Raw genomic sequence first — 14,661 nt, 5'->3', positions numbered from 1 at the left:
ACATGTTGAATAAACATCAACGGACCGGAAACGAGAGGCTTCATAAACAGCACCGACTAAAAAAATACTCCAGCCGAAAGTCGCGCGTTGCATGGATCGCTAGGAACGTGACGACGGTGCACCCAGTGGAAGCCACACATCAGCTTCACTGTGTGGGATAAGGCGAGGATGCCGATCTGGTGCAGGGGGTACCACCCCACCAGACATAGCGCGTTGTGGTACAAGCATATTCATGAAAACGAAAAATTAGAGTTATTTTGGTTGAGTGGTTTCACATTTAGCCGCACAAAGTGTTTTGGATAATTGGAATCGAGGCAATTAATTGAGCGGCGAGAATGCCACATTTCATGCACTTGATTAACGACAAAGAGCGAAATGATTGAGATGCGTTAAATATTCTCGAAATTTTAAAAAAGCTTGCCAGAGTAATTTCGCAACAGCCTTTTCGAAGTGGAGTGCTTGTGGAAAGCAATAAGCACATGTTGGAATACAATGTATTCAATCAAGCACGCAACAACTTGGAAAACTCATGATGCACGTTTGTCGTTTATATATTCCATGTTGATTTTACGCTTGAAACTCGCTTACCTGATATAATCTCGACTTGGAGTTGAAGTGTTGGTTTTTCATTTTCTTGCGTCTGAGTCTCTAAACTTTAAGTACATTTCACCTGATAGATCAACGGTGAGACAGTTTATTTTGTTGTGAAAACTCTGAATGGGCGTAAGAATTGAGATGGAGGAGTTATTTACACTGCTGTATCGGGTTTCAAATGAAATTTTAGATTAAGTTGCATCTCTTAAGGCGATAACTGATCGATTGCTGTTATTATTTTCGAATTACATTGATTTGCCCGATTTAAAGGTGTTGATTGAAATTATTGAAGTAACTCTAGTGTTCTGAAGGAAGGAAAATGATACTTGGGAGCTGATAGTTTATGTTTGGTTCTCCTCATCTAAAGGTTTCTAAGTAGATGTTTGAAACAACAATCAATGTGAACGTCACCTTCAGATCTAATGGAAAAAAATTTAGAGCAGTATTTTAATATGCTTCATCAGGCAGATTATAATATCTCCATCTCTATCTTGGTTTTAGGAAACAGGGCTGGCAAATGTCATTTTCAAATGACCCCTTAAATATGTTTTTCGGGAGTAGGCTCTGCCTTTGAACAAGTTTGACGTGCATTTTCTTTGCTGTGATTTTTTTCGGAGAAACGATTTCGGTATATTTTTAAAACAGTATAAGAAACCAATCTGATAGTAGTTTCTAAAGTTATTCAAGTTTGGGGCTGTCTTTCCATGACTCTCAACAGAACCCGTGTAATGAAGTTTTTTCAGAGCTTCAGAGGGCAGCAGCTCCGAAAAAAAAACTCCGCCAGTGAACCCCGGACGTTATTTCATTTGCGACGACGAGAAACGAACCACAAGGGCTGATCCTGGGGACTCTTTTAGCGATATTTCATACTAGCTGAACCTGAACTGCATGATCAAAATGTAAAAATTACAAAAAGATAACAGATACAGGACTTCAGGAAATTCTTCCTGAAGAAAAGGAATCACTAGAAACCGGGATGTATTCAAGGAGAGGCAACATGTAATTCTGTTGAATAGTACCAGGTGGATATCATCCTGATTCAAGCAAGAAAGGTGGATCATGAAAGTACCAGTAGTGCCATGCAATTTCATTCTGTTGACATTGCTCATGGATTCATTTGGTGAGTTCGTTCCTACTTATTAACACTTGTGATTATGATGGTCAACAGTGTTGCATGGTAACAAACAACTGCAGAATCTGGTGAGAGCTTACCATTTATTTAATTTAAATATTTGGCACGGGGTTTAATTTTGATAACGAGACAAGATTGAACTGAATTTGAAAATAGTGTGTTTTTGCTCCTTGTGATTACAACTTTCCATAAAAGATTTATTATTAGTAACGTCTATGTCATAGCGATGCCTCGCAGTAGTCCAAAGTCAACATAATCATAAATTGAATTTCAAAATAAGACCGTTCGATTTTGGCAACACTAAATTTTCGGGCTTGCTGCCAAAATTGAACGGGTACAATTTAACTGCAAAGGATAAGATGGATTAAAAGTTTGTTAATAAACGTTAAATCTTGTACGCGAAAACCCAACCCTCTTACCCAACAATCCAGTGATTCCTCGTGGAAGTACAGAGGATGGCGCTGGTATTGCCTAGTTTGAGATCACCAGTTTTTACACATTGAGGATGATAGCTACTCCCAAGCATCACGATTTTCCAGTAATCAAAGGATCACATTTTAGTCCTTGTTACTTTTTATGACTTGATAATAGTGACAAGATTCGGGTTGTTCTGCTTTTCTATACAAATCAAAAATATTTTTTATGTTCATAGATTTCACATAATCCTTTTCCCTTTGTCCTTCTCCTTTTCCTTTCCCTCTTTTTTTTCAAAAAGCGAGTAATGGCGCTATATCCATAAGTCATAAAAGGCTAGGACAAGAGTTAGTGCTCATGTCCCAACCATCAGAAGAAAATGGAGCATCACTTAACCTTCCTAGCTTTGATGCTTCCAACGATCAACCAATCATATAATTACCAAAATCTGAACGTACGGTAAGAGATGTCCACGTTTCATCCATTTATTGGATTCTGAAGCATCGTGTTTAAATCTTCGATTGTTGATTGGCTCGATGTTTTCTGAATCATCTTGTCCCTTAAATGCTGCACAGTAGGCCTGGCCGTTTTGATATGTGTGACGCATCTTCGATGTGAACCATATATCAAATAGACAAGAAAAATTATGTAGGTTTATATATCATTTTCCATGATGCTTTCAATAACTGGCTGTGTTGGTGTTCGATTAGATTAGATTAGATTAGATTAGATTAGACATCGATTTCCCGCAAAAATTGGATCTGTTTCTTGGAAAGCCGTATTTGAATTTCGTTAAAATACAATATGTATTGATATAATTAGTATTTTTCACGACTATGATTTTATTTCACCTTCAAAATGTGCATTGAAACATAACCTTTCGAGTATCCCAACCAAAAAGTGTATCCCCATTCTCCCCCTAGCTGAAGATATCAATTTGTTTTGTTTGGGGAAAATTATTCGTATCTTTTTTTTTTATTAAAGAATTAAGCGAGGTACTTTCATCATCAAACATTAAATTTGCTATTCAATTAGTATTAAAAAGTTGTACCCGACAATTTTCACGTATAATTTGAAATAAAAAGATATGCTATAAAAACTTTTTATTTTAGGGAAACTCTATTTTAAATTTTAAAACCACATATACAAAAAAAAATCATAAGTCGTATCAGTATAGTTTTTTTTGGAAAACTTTTTCTAACCACGTTATCTACAACTTTGTAGAAGGTTTCATCATGAAGATCAGAAATAAATAAGTGTTTTATTTTTATTTTTGACATCTTTAGGACTGCATATTTGCAAATTTGGTCAAAATAAAGGTCTTATATATAAGCAACAACTTCACAGAAGACACTATGGTGGTAAAATTGCAATTTATGGGTCAATATATTTTGTTCTTCTTAATTTTCATTTCTGGACACCAGGATACTCACTTCGCTATGATTTTTTTTATGAATTATCGAATCATGCATTCGATGCAATAATGTATTTGTATGTTACAAGCAGAGGTTGAGAAGTATGTTTTTGACGCACAGCTTCCAATGATTCCGTAATTCTGATTTTTTAGCGAAGTGCGTGGAAGCAACCCTACTGGACACTACTGGCAGAGTTTTTAGAAATCACGAAATTTGATATCAAGCCGAAAATATTTTGTTTTGAATCAAGCCGAAAATGTGTGCACTAATCTAGTTTTTAAAATTCATGAGGTTTGACAGGTGGCACTAGACACGGGAACATGTCTGCCATGACTAATGTGACCATGGACCAAAGGCCTATTCTCTTTCGTAAAAAAAACCTTTATAGGTACTTTTCAAATGCTACGATAGGTCACACAGTGGGTTTTAGTTTTTACCGAGAGCTGACCTAGGGGCTCCGAAACATGTTTGAGATTAACATTGTGGCGTGGACTCTTAGTATGACCACCAGTGCTCGAGTTTTGTCCGGAAGTTTTTTATATTAAAGGAAGGGGTCAATTATAAAGCATGAGTAATTTTTGTGCGCATTCTGTTGATTAAAAAATATAGAATAAGAGTTGGAGTGTAGTCCTGATATGTGGATGGTGGAGGGTGGATTGGATGATTTCGATTGGAAATGAGAAATTGAAATGTGTAAGTTGGTGAAGAACAAGAGAAATGAAGATATCCGTTGGTGTATGGAGAGGCTTACAGAAATTGGAAGGGGAGAGGTAAAGGGTGATTTCTTAAGGAGCAATTAGAATCATCAACAATTGGAAAGTGAGTGTATTTGAAAAAAAGTAGAAGGGTCTGTGCCTAGGGGCACGAACGGAAGCTTGACGTAGGACCGCTAGTGGACGGAATAAATGTGAAGAGCATTAAGTTCTTTTAATTGATCAAAATTTGATATTTAATATCTATTATCTCAACTCTTTCCGTTTTTGAATTGTAGGCGATCCAAATTTGTAGTAATGTTTTTCAAAAAGAAAGTTGATTACGAGAATCAATCAAAATCACTTGCACCCCTGCTTCCAAGTTTGTGTGGTCGTTGGGGGCTTGTGGTTCTGAATATGGATAAACAAGCACAGATAAATTCTATTCCAACTCTTTACTGATGTAAGCTTGATGGCCCTGAAAAGGGCCGTTTTATTGAAGAGGACATCCATGGCCACTTACGTTTGGCGTGTTTAGAGTAGGTGACAGCATCACGGACCTAATTTTCCACTAACACCTTCAGCACACCTCGTAGATCAGACCGGAGATACGTCAGACACTGCCACGGCGAGCCAGACGACGGATGGTGGTACCTCGAAGATTTTGCGATGACGATTGGCACCTCCTTTGCCACGACCAGCCACGATCTACTGCTGCTGTTGCGACCACGCCGTCCGAAGCGAAAATGAGCTGATACCAGTTCAGTTCAGTTCAGTTAAATGATCTTTATTTCTTGTGTTTGTGTGGTTTACATGTATGAATTTTTCAAGTGACACAGATGCGTCTTTTCAACTTTAGTACAGTGAGATTTTAATTATTAATTACAGTTCCTAGTCCTATCAGGCCTGTTTTAGAGAATGACCACCTTGGTGGGATTGGTATGATTTGAATTGGAAAAAGGAGTCTACTTATAACTACTATTTACAACTACAACTAACCTACAACTACTATATACACCTAACCTACTATATACAAATTGCTTATCAAAGCATGTTCTGATGAATTACATTTTTGTGCAAATTTAGTCTTAATTTCATTAATTTTGGAATCTATTTTGGCAATGCCTGCCTCTTCATGTAAATTTGTTATTCTAGTGTCGAAAGGACGATCAAGAACCATCCTCAGCACTCTATTCTGAGCGACCTGAATTTTGTTCCTGTGAGTCTGTGCACATGATTCCCACACCGGAGCTGCGTAGAGGATCGCAGGTGCTATGATTTGTTTGTAGACGGCCAGTTTGTTCACCCTTGAGAGGCGGGATCTGCGGCAAATCAGCGGATACAGACACCTAACCAAGGTAGAACACTTGACTACAGTTTTCTCTACATGCGAACGGAAGAGGAGCTTTTCATCGATCAACATCCCGAGATAGGTTACTTCGGCGGACCACTCAACCCTTGTGCCATCCATGATTACAGTACAAGATGGAGCCGGTTTCAGTTTGGGCGATTTCCGATGTAGGAACATGATCGCTTGTGTTTTGGAGGGATTGATTTTAATTTTCCACGTGGTGGCATAATCAGCAAAGGCGTTAAGGCATCGTTGAAGTTTGTTCGTTATTTCGCGAGGCATCCTTCCTTTGACGGCTATTGCGGTATCATCTGCGAACAGGAAGAACACGCAACCGTCTCCAAGGGGAGGAATGTCGGAAGTATAAATGCTGTAAAGCAACGGGCCCAGTAGACTGCCTTGCGGCACTCCTGCTGGGATGGAAAACGTGTCGGAAAGACAACCATTCAACGATACCTTAAACGACCTTTGCTGAAGGTAGTTACGGGTGATTTTAACCAGATGTAATGGGAAGTTGAAGTTACAAAGCTTGTACACAAGTCCGTCATGCCAAACATTGTCAAACGCCTTTTCAACGTCTAACAAGGCCATGGCTGTGGACTTGGATACAGCTTTGTTACTTCGGATGTTATTCATCACCCGTACTAGCTGATGATTGGTGGAGTGCCCCTTTCTGAACCCAAACTGTTCCGGAAGGAGAATGTTATTTTCCTCGACAAACTTGAGCAAACGATTGAGAATGAGTTTCTCGAACAATTTGCTCAGCGCTGAAAGGAGGCTGATTGGTCTGTAGCTTGAAGGCAATGTTGGATCCTTACCGGGTTTGCGGATTGGTATGATTTTTGCTACTTTCCAGATACTTGGAAAGTAGTGCAGTTCCAAACATCTGTTGAAGATAGCGGTTAGAAGAGACTGCACTTTCATGCTGAGTCTCTTCAAGATCAAGTTGAATATACCGTCAAACCCGGGAGCCTTCATGTTCTTGGTGCATTTCAGCGCTGAGCAAATTTGTTGTACTGTAATCATATCCGCCGGAGGCACGACACAAGGGGAGGCATCTAGGTTTTGAACGCATTGCGCAACCTGATCTTCGAGCGGACTTTGGATATTCGAGCCAAGCAAATGCGATGAAGCGACATGCTCGCCGATCGCATTTGCTTTCTCCTGTGGGGTGATTAAAAGCCGATCGTCATCATTTTCGACTCTGAGAGGTGGAATGGGGTTGGGATGAGTTTTCAGGACCTTGGCTACCTTCCAGAATGGTCTGGAGCGGTCGTCCAGATTCTGGACAACACGCCCGAAACTTTCATTTCGGAGTGAGTCCATTCTGGAAGCAATCTGTCTGTTCAGATCAGCCGTTTCACGTTTTTTGCCCAGATCTCCAGTCCTCTGAAACTGGCGTCTACGAACATTTCTCAGGCGAATCAAAAGTTGGGTGTGGGAATCAATGGCAATAAACTTACCCCTCACAGGAACTCGTCGGACGCACGCCTCGTCAGCCACGGTTATGGCTTGATGGAGTCCCTCCAACGCTCGATCGATGTCCTCCACGGTGTCAAGCGGCGGGTTGTCGATGATGTGCCTGTCTACCACGCGTCCAAACTGGGCCCAGTTAACGCGATGGTAGTCCTTGCGCAGACTTGAAGCAGGAGCCACGTTGCAGCCCAGTTCAGCCACCACCGGTTGGTGGTCGGAGCTGAGTTCGTTCAAGGCTACCGGCTTGGACAAGCCGATATTTGTCATGAACAGGTCTAGCGTCGATGGGTTGCCTGCCGGTGAGATGAATGTTGGCTCGTCCGAGAACCAAACGGAGTACAGCCCATGCTGCGAATGGTCGAACAGCAGACGACCGTTCTGGTTCTGCTGGTAGTTCCGCCATGCCTCATGACGAGCATTCAGATCTCCTCCAACAACGAAGCGGGAACCGGTACGGGTGATGGTGGACAGGTCCTTCTTGAATTTAGCCGCTAGTCCACTGCTGGCGGCACACTGTCGAGGGCAGTAGACGGCGATGAACTGGACGTATCCAGTCGACGACTCCACCTCCACACCAAGGGCCTCGATGATAGAGGTGCGGATATGGGACAGAGTGTGGTATTTTATTCCTTTCTTGACGACGACCGCAACACCACCCCCCCTGGAGCTGGTGCGATCAAGCCGGATAGTGTTGTGGTCAGGCAACCAGAAGCTGTCGCCGGACTTTAGATGGGTCTCGGTTAGAAGGCCCACGTCGATGCTGTGCTTGCGGAGGAAGTCGGCAAGCTCAATCTTTTTTGCTCTTACAGAGCAAGCATTCCAGGTGACGATAGTTAGCGGTTTAGACGCCATACTGGATGATGAACTTACCGAGCACTTGGATCTGTTCGGGCTTATTGCGGCACTTACGAAGAGCACCGGACATGTTGACGAAAATTTCCATCAGTTCATCCGCTGAGAACAGATCGGGGTTGTTGTTTTGCGCTGTTGGTTGTCTCCAGAATCCAGGGGGGGATGGAGAGCTTTGACCAGCAGAATCACCGGAAGCTTCTTGAGGGGGGGCGGGTTGCACCCGCGAATTCGCTTGCCTTTGCTGGGGAGCACGAAGAGGCGGAAAATCCTCCGTCCTGAATGATGGGGTTTTGTCCTTCTTTCGTCCTGGTTGATTGTTGCTTGACGCCAGCTTTCGGATGCGTTTGAAGTCCTCGCGTTTGGAGCACTGTCTGTCAGAGCCTTGATGTGCACCACCACAGTTAGCGCATTTTATCGCCACGGCTCCATCCGCAGGGCAGTTGGAAGTGGCGTGTTCTTGAGCGCAGTTGCTGCAGCGTGGCTTGATGTTGCAGTTGCGGGTACCGTGTCCAAAATTGAGGCACCTCTGACACTGCGTTACGTCACGATGACCGCCACGGTATGGCTCCCACCGTACGATGATGGAGTAGATCGATCGGATGGCTTGTAGCGCATTGAGCGTCACCGTCCCTTTCTGGAAGTGCACCAGGAAAAGACAATCCGGGTACGTCTTCACGTTTTCATCTCTCCTTGTCATTCGGAAGACAGCGATTGGGGCTAGCTTGTACCGGTTGATTTCGGCTTCGACCATCTTGGGGTCGAAGTTTGGTAGACCCCTGATGACTACCTTGAAGGGCTTCTCACCGGGGATGTCGTGCGTGAAGAATTCCGCCTTGGTATCCTTCAGATATTTCACGGCCACTTCGTACTCCGCTTTGGTTCGGAGCATCACCTTGGTGCCGATCCTGCCGAGCTTAAACTCAGCTGCAACGCCCAGCGATGAAAGATCGCCAATCAGCGTGTTGAGTGGGACTTGCTTCACCACCAGTGGAGGAAGCTTAATTTTTGCTGCACTCGGGCTGGCAGCAGTTTCGTTGTCGACGGCGTCGCCAAAATCACCAATGACGCTGACGTTCGTCGCGGTGGCATCGTCCCGTCCACTCGCACCATCGGACTGGCCTTGATTTTTCTTCCTCTTCTTAGACCGCTTCACCGTGGCTGAGGTGGGATTCCCTACATCGGTGGGAAGAGTAGCGTACCTATTCGAAATAGGTACACTCAAGCTACCCTCACCGCTGTTCTTCGTCTCCGTTTTCTCTCGGAGCCTGCTCCGGGAGCGCTGTCTTCCCATCACACGAAGCGACCGACACTACTGACGACGCGATTAAACTGCGAATGTTTGGAACAAACTAGAAACTTTTGAACAACTCGACAGAGCGAGCAAAGACCGAACTGTACTGCTTGACGTTCAAGCAGAGAATCTCTGATATGAGCTGATACCAGACAGCAGCGCTGCTTTATATTTTTTAGGTTAAAGCAGAATGATGTGCAACCAAGTGGTATAAAAGCTACAAAGACTCCTCCCATTATGAGTAGTTTGCTATCAAGTAGCGGCACTGGCTATTTTCTTTTTGCGTACACGGCGAATGAGAACGACCCAAATTTGAGTTTAGTTCACTCATAATCGCCAAAAGTGTAGGAACTCAGCGATGAGTAAATTTGTCTCATGATTTCGTGTGGAAAACCTAAAAAATCTGCCAGAAAATGAGGAGATTGACGAAAATTTTATTCAGTCTCGGAGTAGTGCCAATAGACTGAGTGAATCCAATCTTTACTTTTCTCCAATTCGGGAATTTTTCCCTGGAAAATCCTGGAAAACCTGGGAAACAAGAGGCAAATTTACTCATCGCTGAGTTCCTGCACTTTATTTCTTATTTCTGAGATAACTAAACTCAAATTTGGGTCGTTCTCATTCGCCGTGATAGATATCGGCGTCTGTGGTTAGCGTGATTACCTCTCACCCCAGCAGGCCTGGGTCCAATCTCAGTCGGCGCCATCGGCATGTTCTAAGGCATAACATCTCTGGGAGCTGCCTCCCTGGCGTCGGTAGCATTGGAGCTCAGTACGGAAAACAAATCTCGCGTCACTTTTCAATAGGTCCTATCTACATTGTTCGATTCTCTTCATCGACACTCTCTTTCGTAAATAACTCGGCTTCACAAATCTGGATCAACAATAGAAAAGAGCCCATCAGCATTTGTAAACAAACCGTTCCAAAGCCCTTTATTCACAAAGCGAAGGCCACCCACACAAACCAACACCATCATCGGATAGGGGAAACTTCTACCTACAAGATGTTGGTGTTGGTTTGTGTGAGCGGCCTTCGATTTGTGAGGCTTTGGAACGGTTTGTTTACAAATGCTGATGGGCCCTATTCTATTGTTGATCCAGAAATGTTTCCTGACGTCTTCGTCGAATTAGATGCTGGATTGTTGCTTCTTCCATCGAAAATATCCGGCCGTGGCGATTCAAAGTTGATCAAGGTTGATCAAAATAATTTGTATCCCTGCTTCCAGTTTGATTACATGAGCATTTTGTGTGGTCGGTGGTTCTGAATATGGACAAACAGGCAGATGAATTCTATTCCTACTCTTTTCTGTAATAAGCTTGGTGGCCCTGAAAAGAGCCGTTTTGTTTCCAATGTTGGTGATGATTTAACCTCCGAAACCAAACAGAGTGCGTCTCCGTCACTTCAAAAACGTAGATGACATCCATGGCCGCTTACGCTTGGCGTGTTTAGTGTAGGTGACAGCATCACGGATCTCATTTTTCAGGAACACCTTCAGCACACCTCGTAAATCAAACCGGAGATACGTCAGAAACCACCACGGCGAGCCAGACGACGAATGGTGGTTATCTCGAAGAATTTGCGTTTGGTTCTGAATATGGCGATGAGTGTGTAAAGTATTACGCAATTCCATCCTCCCTATTCGCACGCGCCCGAGGATCGGAGGCGAATGCCACTTCGACTTGTTTCGTCTACTTACTACTCTCTGACGACTGTGCTGGGGAAGCAGCATATGCATGTAGGTAATTGGTGGATTTGTTAGTTAATTCGACGCTTTTGGACAATGCTGAACATTAACCAGTTTTTCAATAGTTTCTTGTTGAAAATCAACATTTAGAAGCATTTGTATCAATGCGTAGCCATATTTCTGATCGATTGGTGATAAAATTATTGAAATTGGACCAGGGGCAGCTGAGTTATTAACGTTCAAAATCTTTCTTAATTTGTTACATGTTCCATTTTCGGTTTTCACAAAGTGTACCCCCATATAGAAATCAAAGACGTTGTCCTACGTCAAAAAACCCGAATTTATCCACCTATGGTGTGATCAGACCCTTCTTACTTATTCAAGTTTATTTATTTTATTGTCATTATCAATGACCAAGCCCCCCACCCCCGTGTCATCCAGTGACGCTACGCTACTGCCTGGGGGTACCCGGAATATATCCGGGTGTAGTCTATTTGGTGAGGCTACCAATCACCTTATCATCGTATTTTAATGTGATTTAATGGGCTTTAATTCAATTCATATTCAAGCAACTTCCCCGGAGTACCCGGAACATGTCCAAGTGTGTCCAATGTGGTCTGGAACACTTAACACGACTTGCATTGCTCTTATTTTTGAATTCTGTAGTAATTTGATGTGTCGCATGATGGTTTTGATACGTTTTCCGTTAAATCCAGCGTGAAGGCCCATATTCACCGGATCTTATTCCGGCCATATCTCCGGAACCGGTTCACCGATTCCAAAACCGTTCAATAGCGTTCAATGGGACCCCAAGACCTATCATTTAGCGCCAAGTTTGTCCAAATCGGTTGAGCGGTTGCTGAGAAACGTGAGCGCATTAATTTCGTTACATACACACACACATACACACATACACACATACACACACACACAGACATGTTCCGATCTCGTCGAGCTGAGTCGAATGGCATATGACACTCGGCCCTCCGGGCCTCGGATCGATAGTCGGTTTTTCAAATGATATCTATACCCTTCTTTGTAAGAAGGGTAAAAAGAGAAAAATTGATAGATTGAGCATTTAAACAGCGATGGTAAGGTAGAATACATAAAGTAAGTAATCTAGAATCAGTGAGTCGGCAAACTCAACGAAAGGAAATTTAAATGTTGCGTTAGGAAGTTCATTCTAGGCTACTAGATTCTAGGGCTACTGGCCTACCATGTTCCAGGCAGAAGTCCAAGCAATTCTTGAATGTTCTAAAATTTGCTTGCGCATATCTGCATTATGTCTGATAGCCAAGCAGCACTAAATGCTTCGAAATCAGCAACATGTAATTCTAAACTTGTATGGGAATGTACAATGTCACTCCAAAAATTGGCCTGCCAAAACCAAGTGAACCTATTTTGGGTTCCTGGTCACTGTGGAATTCAAGGGAATGAGAAAGTCGACACACTAGCTAGGCTTGGATCATCCATTATGTGGAGTTTCTGCTTGCTCTCTTAGAATGGAGTTCAAAAAACCAGAAAAGACCAATTGGAACAACACTCTCATTGCTAGGCAGTCGAAACGGTTTATTAATCCAAGCATTTCAATGACTAGCAAAATTCTTGAACTATCAAAGAAAGATCTCAGTATGTACACTGGTTTAATAACAGGGCACTGTCCATGTAAATATCACTTGAAGCTAATAGGAAAACTTCAAGATGACATGTGTCGATTATGTGGCATAGAAAAAGAAGACTCTGTACACCTGCTATGCTCTTGTACAGCAATCTTCAATAAAAGGCGTATTTTTCTGTATAAGGGGCTGACAGAACTCTTTAATATTTGGAATTTATTTCCCAGCCAAATAGTGCAATTCATTCGAAATTTCAGTCAGTCTATGTCGGTCGCTTCATAAAATGGTGATACGACATGCTGATAAAGCAATATTAAAACAGGAAATATATCACAATAGATCTAAGTACTGGTCGCAGTGATCAAAATACCCAACACGGAAAAAAATAAAGTTCATTCTAGAGGAAGAAGGTTCTGTAATTTTGAAAGGAGAAAATGATTTTTGCAGTATTAAAACGAAACGAAATGCTCTTTAAACCTAGGAAAATACTCTTCCACTGCGTAGTTATTCAGATTTATTGTCCTGCCCAGCTTGTTTTAGTCAGAGGAGCTGAGCAACGGGCAAGCGCCTAGAATAAGCTTCTAAAACAAGGTTTTAAAGAAAAAGCTTCTAATAGAGGATACTAAAGAAGATTCTAACGAAGATTCTAAAGGAAGCTTTTAAAGAAACTTTTTAAGCTGATTCTAAAAGAAGCTTATTTTATAATCTCATTTAAACGCATGCCCGTCGCTTCGCTCCTCTGACTGTCCTCGGGTAGGACAGTACATCTGAGTAGCTGCGCAGTAAAAGAACATTTTTCGACGGTTTAAGGAGAATTTAATCGCTTTAGGGGTGAAAAAAGAGTTTCCTAATTAGGAGAAGCATCATCAATTCAAGAGCCACATGTGAAAAGGGCATACAAGCTTTTTGTAAACAAACCTTTGCATGCCCTTTTCTCGCCAACCGAGGGTCGCCCACGCAAACCAACAACATCATCGGGAAGGGGAAAGCTTCCCCTACCCGCTAATGTTAATGGTTTGCGTTGATGTCATATGGGTGGTGAGAAAAGGGCATAAGAAGGTTTGTTTACAAAAAGCTTGTATGCCCTTTTCACATGTTGTTCTTCAATTGGGAAGTGAGTGTAATTGACAGAAGAAAAGATAAAAATATCACGGTATATTTCAAAGATGCAGAATAAAAGTTCAAGCAACTTGTTGCAAAATACCTAACCACTAAAACATGAGGAAAGGTGAGCAGATAGTTTTAACCGTATTTTTTAAAAAATGGTCCCACTGAGCGCTCCAGTGATCCGGAATTGAAAAGATATGCCAGATTGAAGATCAGATTCTAGCTAGCTAAAGAATTTTAATTAGGAGAACAAATAAATTCAGGGGAAACATGTCAGAAGGGTCTAACTCGAAACGTAAATAATGACTTGGATCGTCGGTTTCTTACGAATGACTACACACCTACTTAAACTAACTAAATTATCTGACTGAGAAATTTTTGTCCTATGAGCTGATGTCGCCAGATTCCGTGAGTGTGTGGTCATTCAAGATAAATCGACGTTCAAAGTCATTGTTTACGTTTCGAGCTATACCCTTTTGACATGTTTCCCCTGAATTCCTTCATAAGTGAAGCAGAAAGACCAAAATTTAGAACCCATCGGTGAATAATAATCGTTTCAAGCCAGGCCTGGTGGTCAAGTGAGAAGAGCATGGAACTGAAAAAAAACTGAATGTCACAGTTATTGATTTGGTATGGACTGGAAGGTAAAATTAAATTTCATGACATCATCACAACCTTTCAAGAACAATTGGAAATGATATTCTAACCTGCATATGCACTTTGGCATACCTATAAAACTACAATGCAATGTTCGGTAGGTACTGAGCAACAGAAGCAAAATGTCGACAACAACGGAAATAATTATTTTCTCGTATAACAATATATCAATTCTTCCCACTCCTTCGCAACGTTCCTATCGCAAGGCTGGTTGGATGGGATGCAGTTTTCCATATATTACGATGCATATCCTCTTATTCTATAAAGGGAGATTTATTAGCATATGATGTGAAAGAAGCCATATGGACTGGTTTTTAATTTCGATGTACGAGAGTCAGTGATGGTGCTCGGTTGGTTTGGTAGACATTTGGAAAAATATT

The sequence above is a fragment of the Ochlerotatus camptorhynchus genome, unplaced genomic scaffold, assembly GCF_037179485.1.
Source record: "Ochlerotatus camptorhynchus isolate MF236.1 unplaced genomic scaffold, CSIRO-AGI_Acam_v1.1 ptg000443l, whole genome shotgun sequence".
NCBI lineage: Eukaryota > Metazoa > Arthropoda > Insecta > Diptera > Culicidae > Ochlerotatus > Ochlerotatus camptorhynchus.
Note: the sequence above shows the minus strand (reverse complement) of the source record.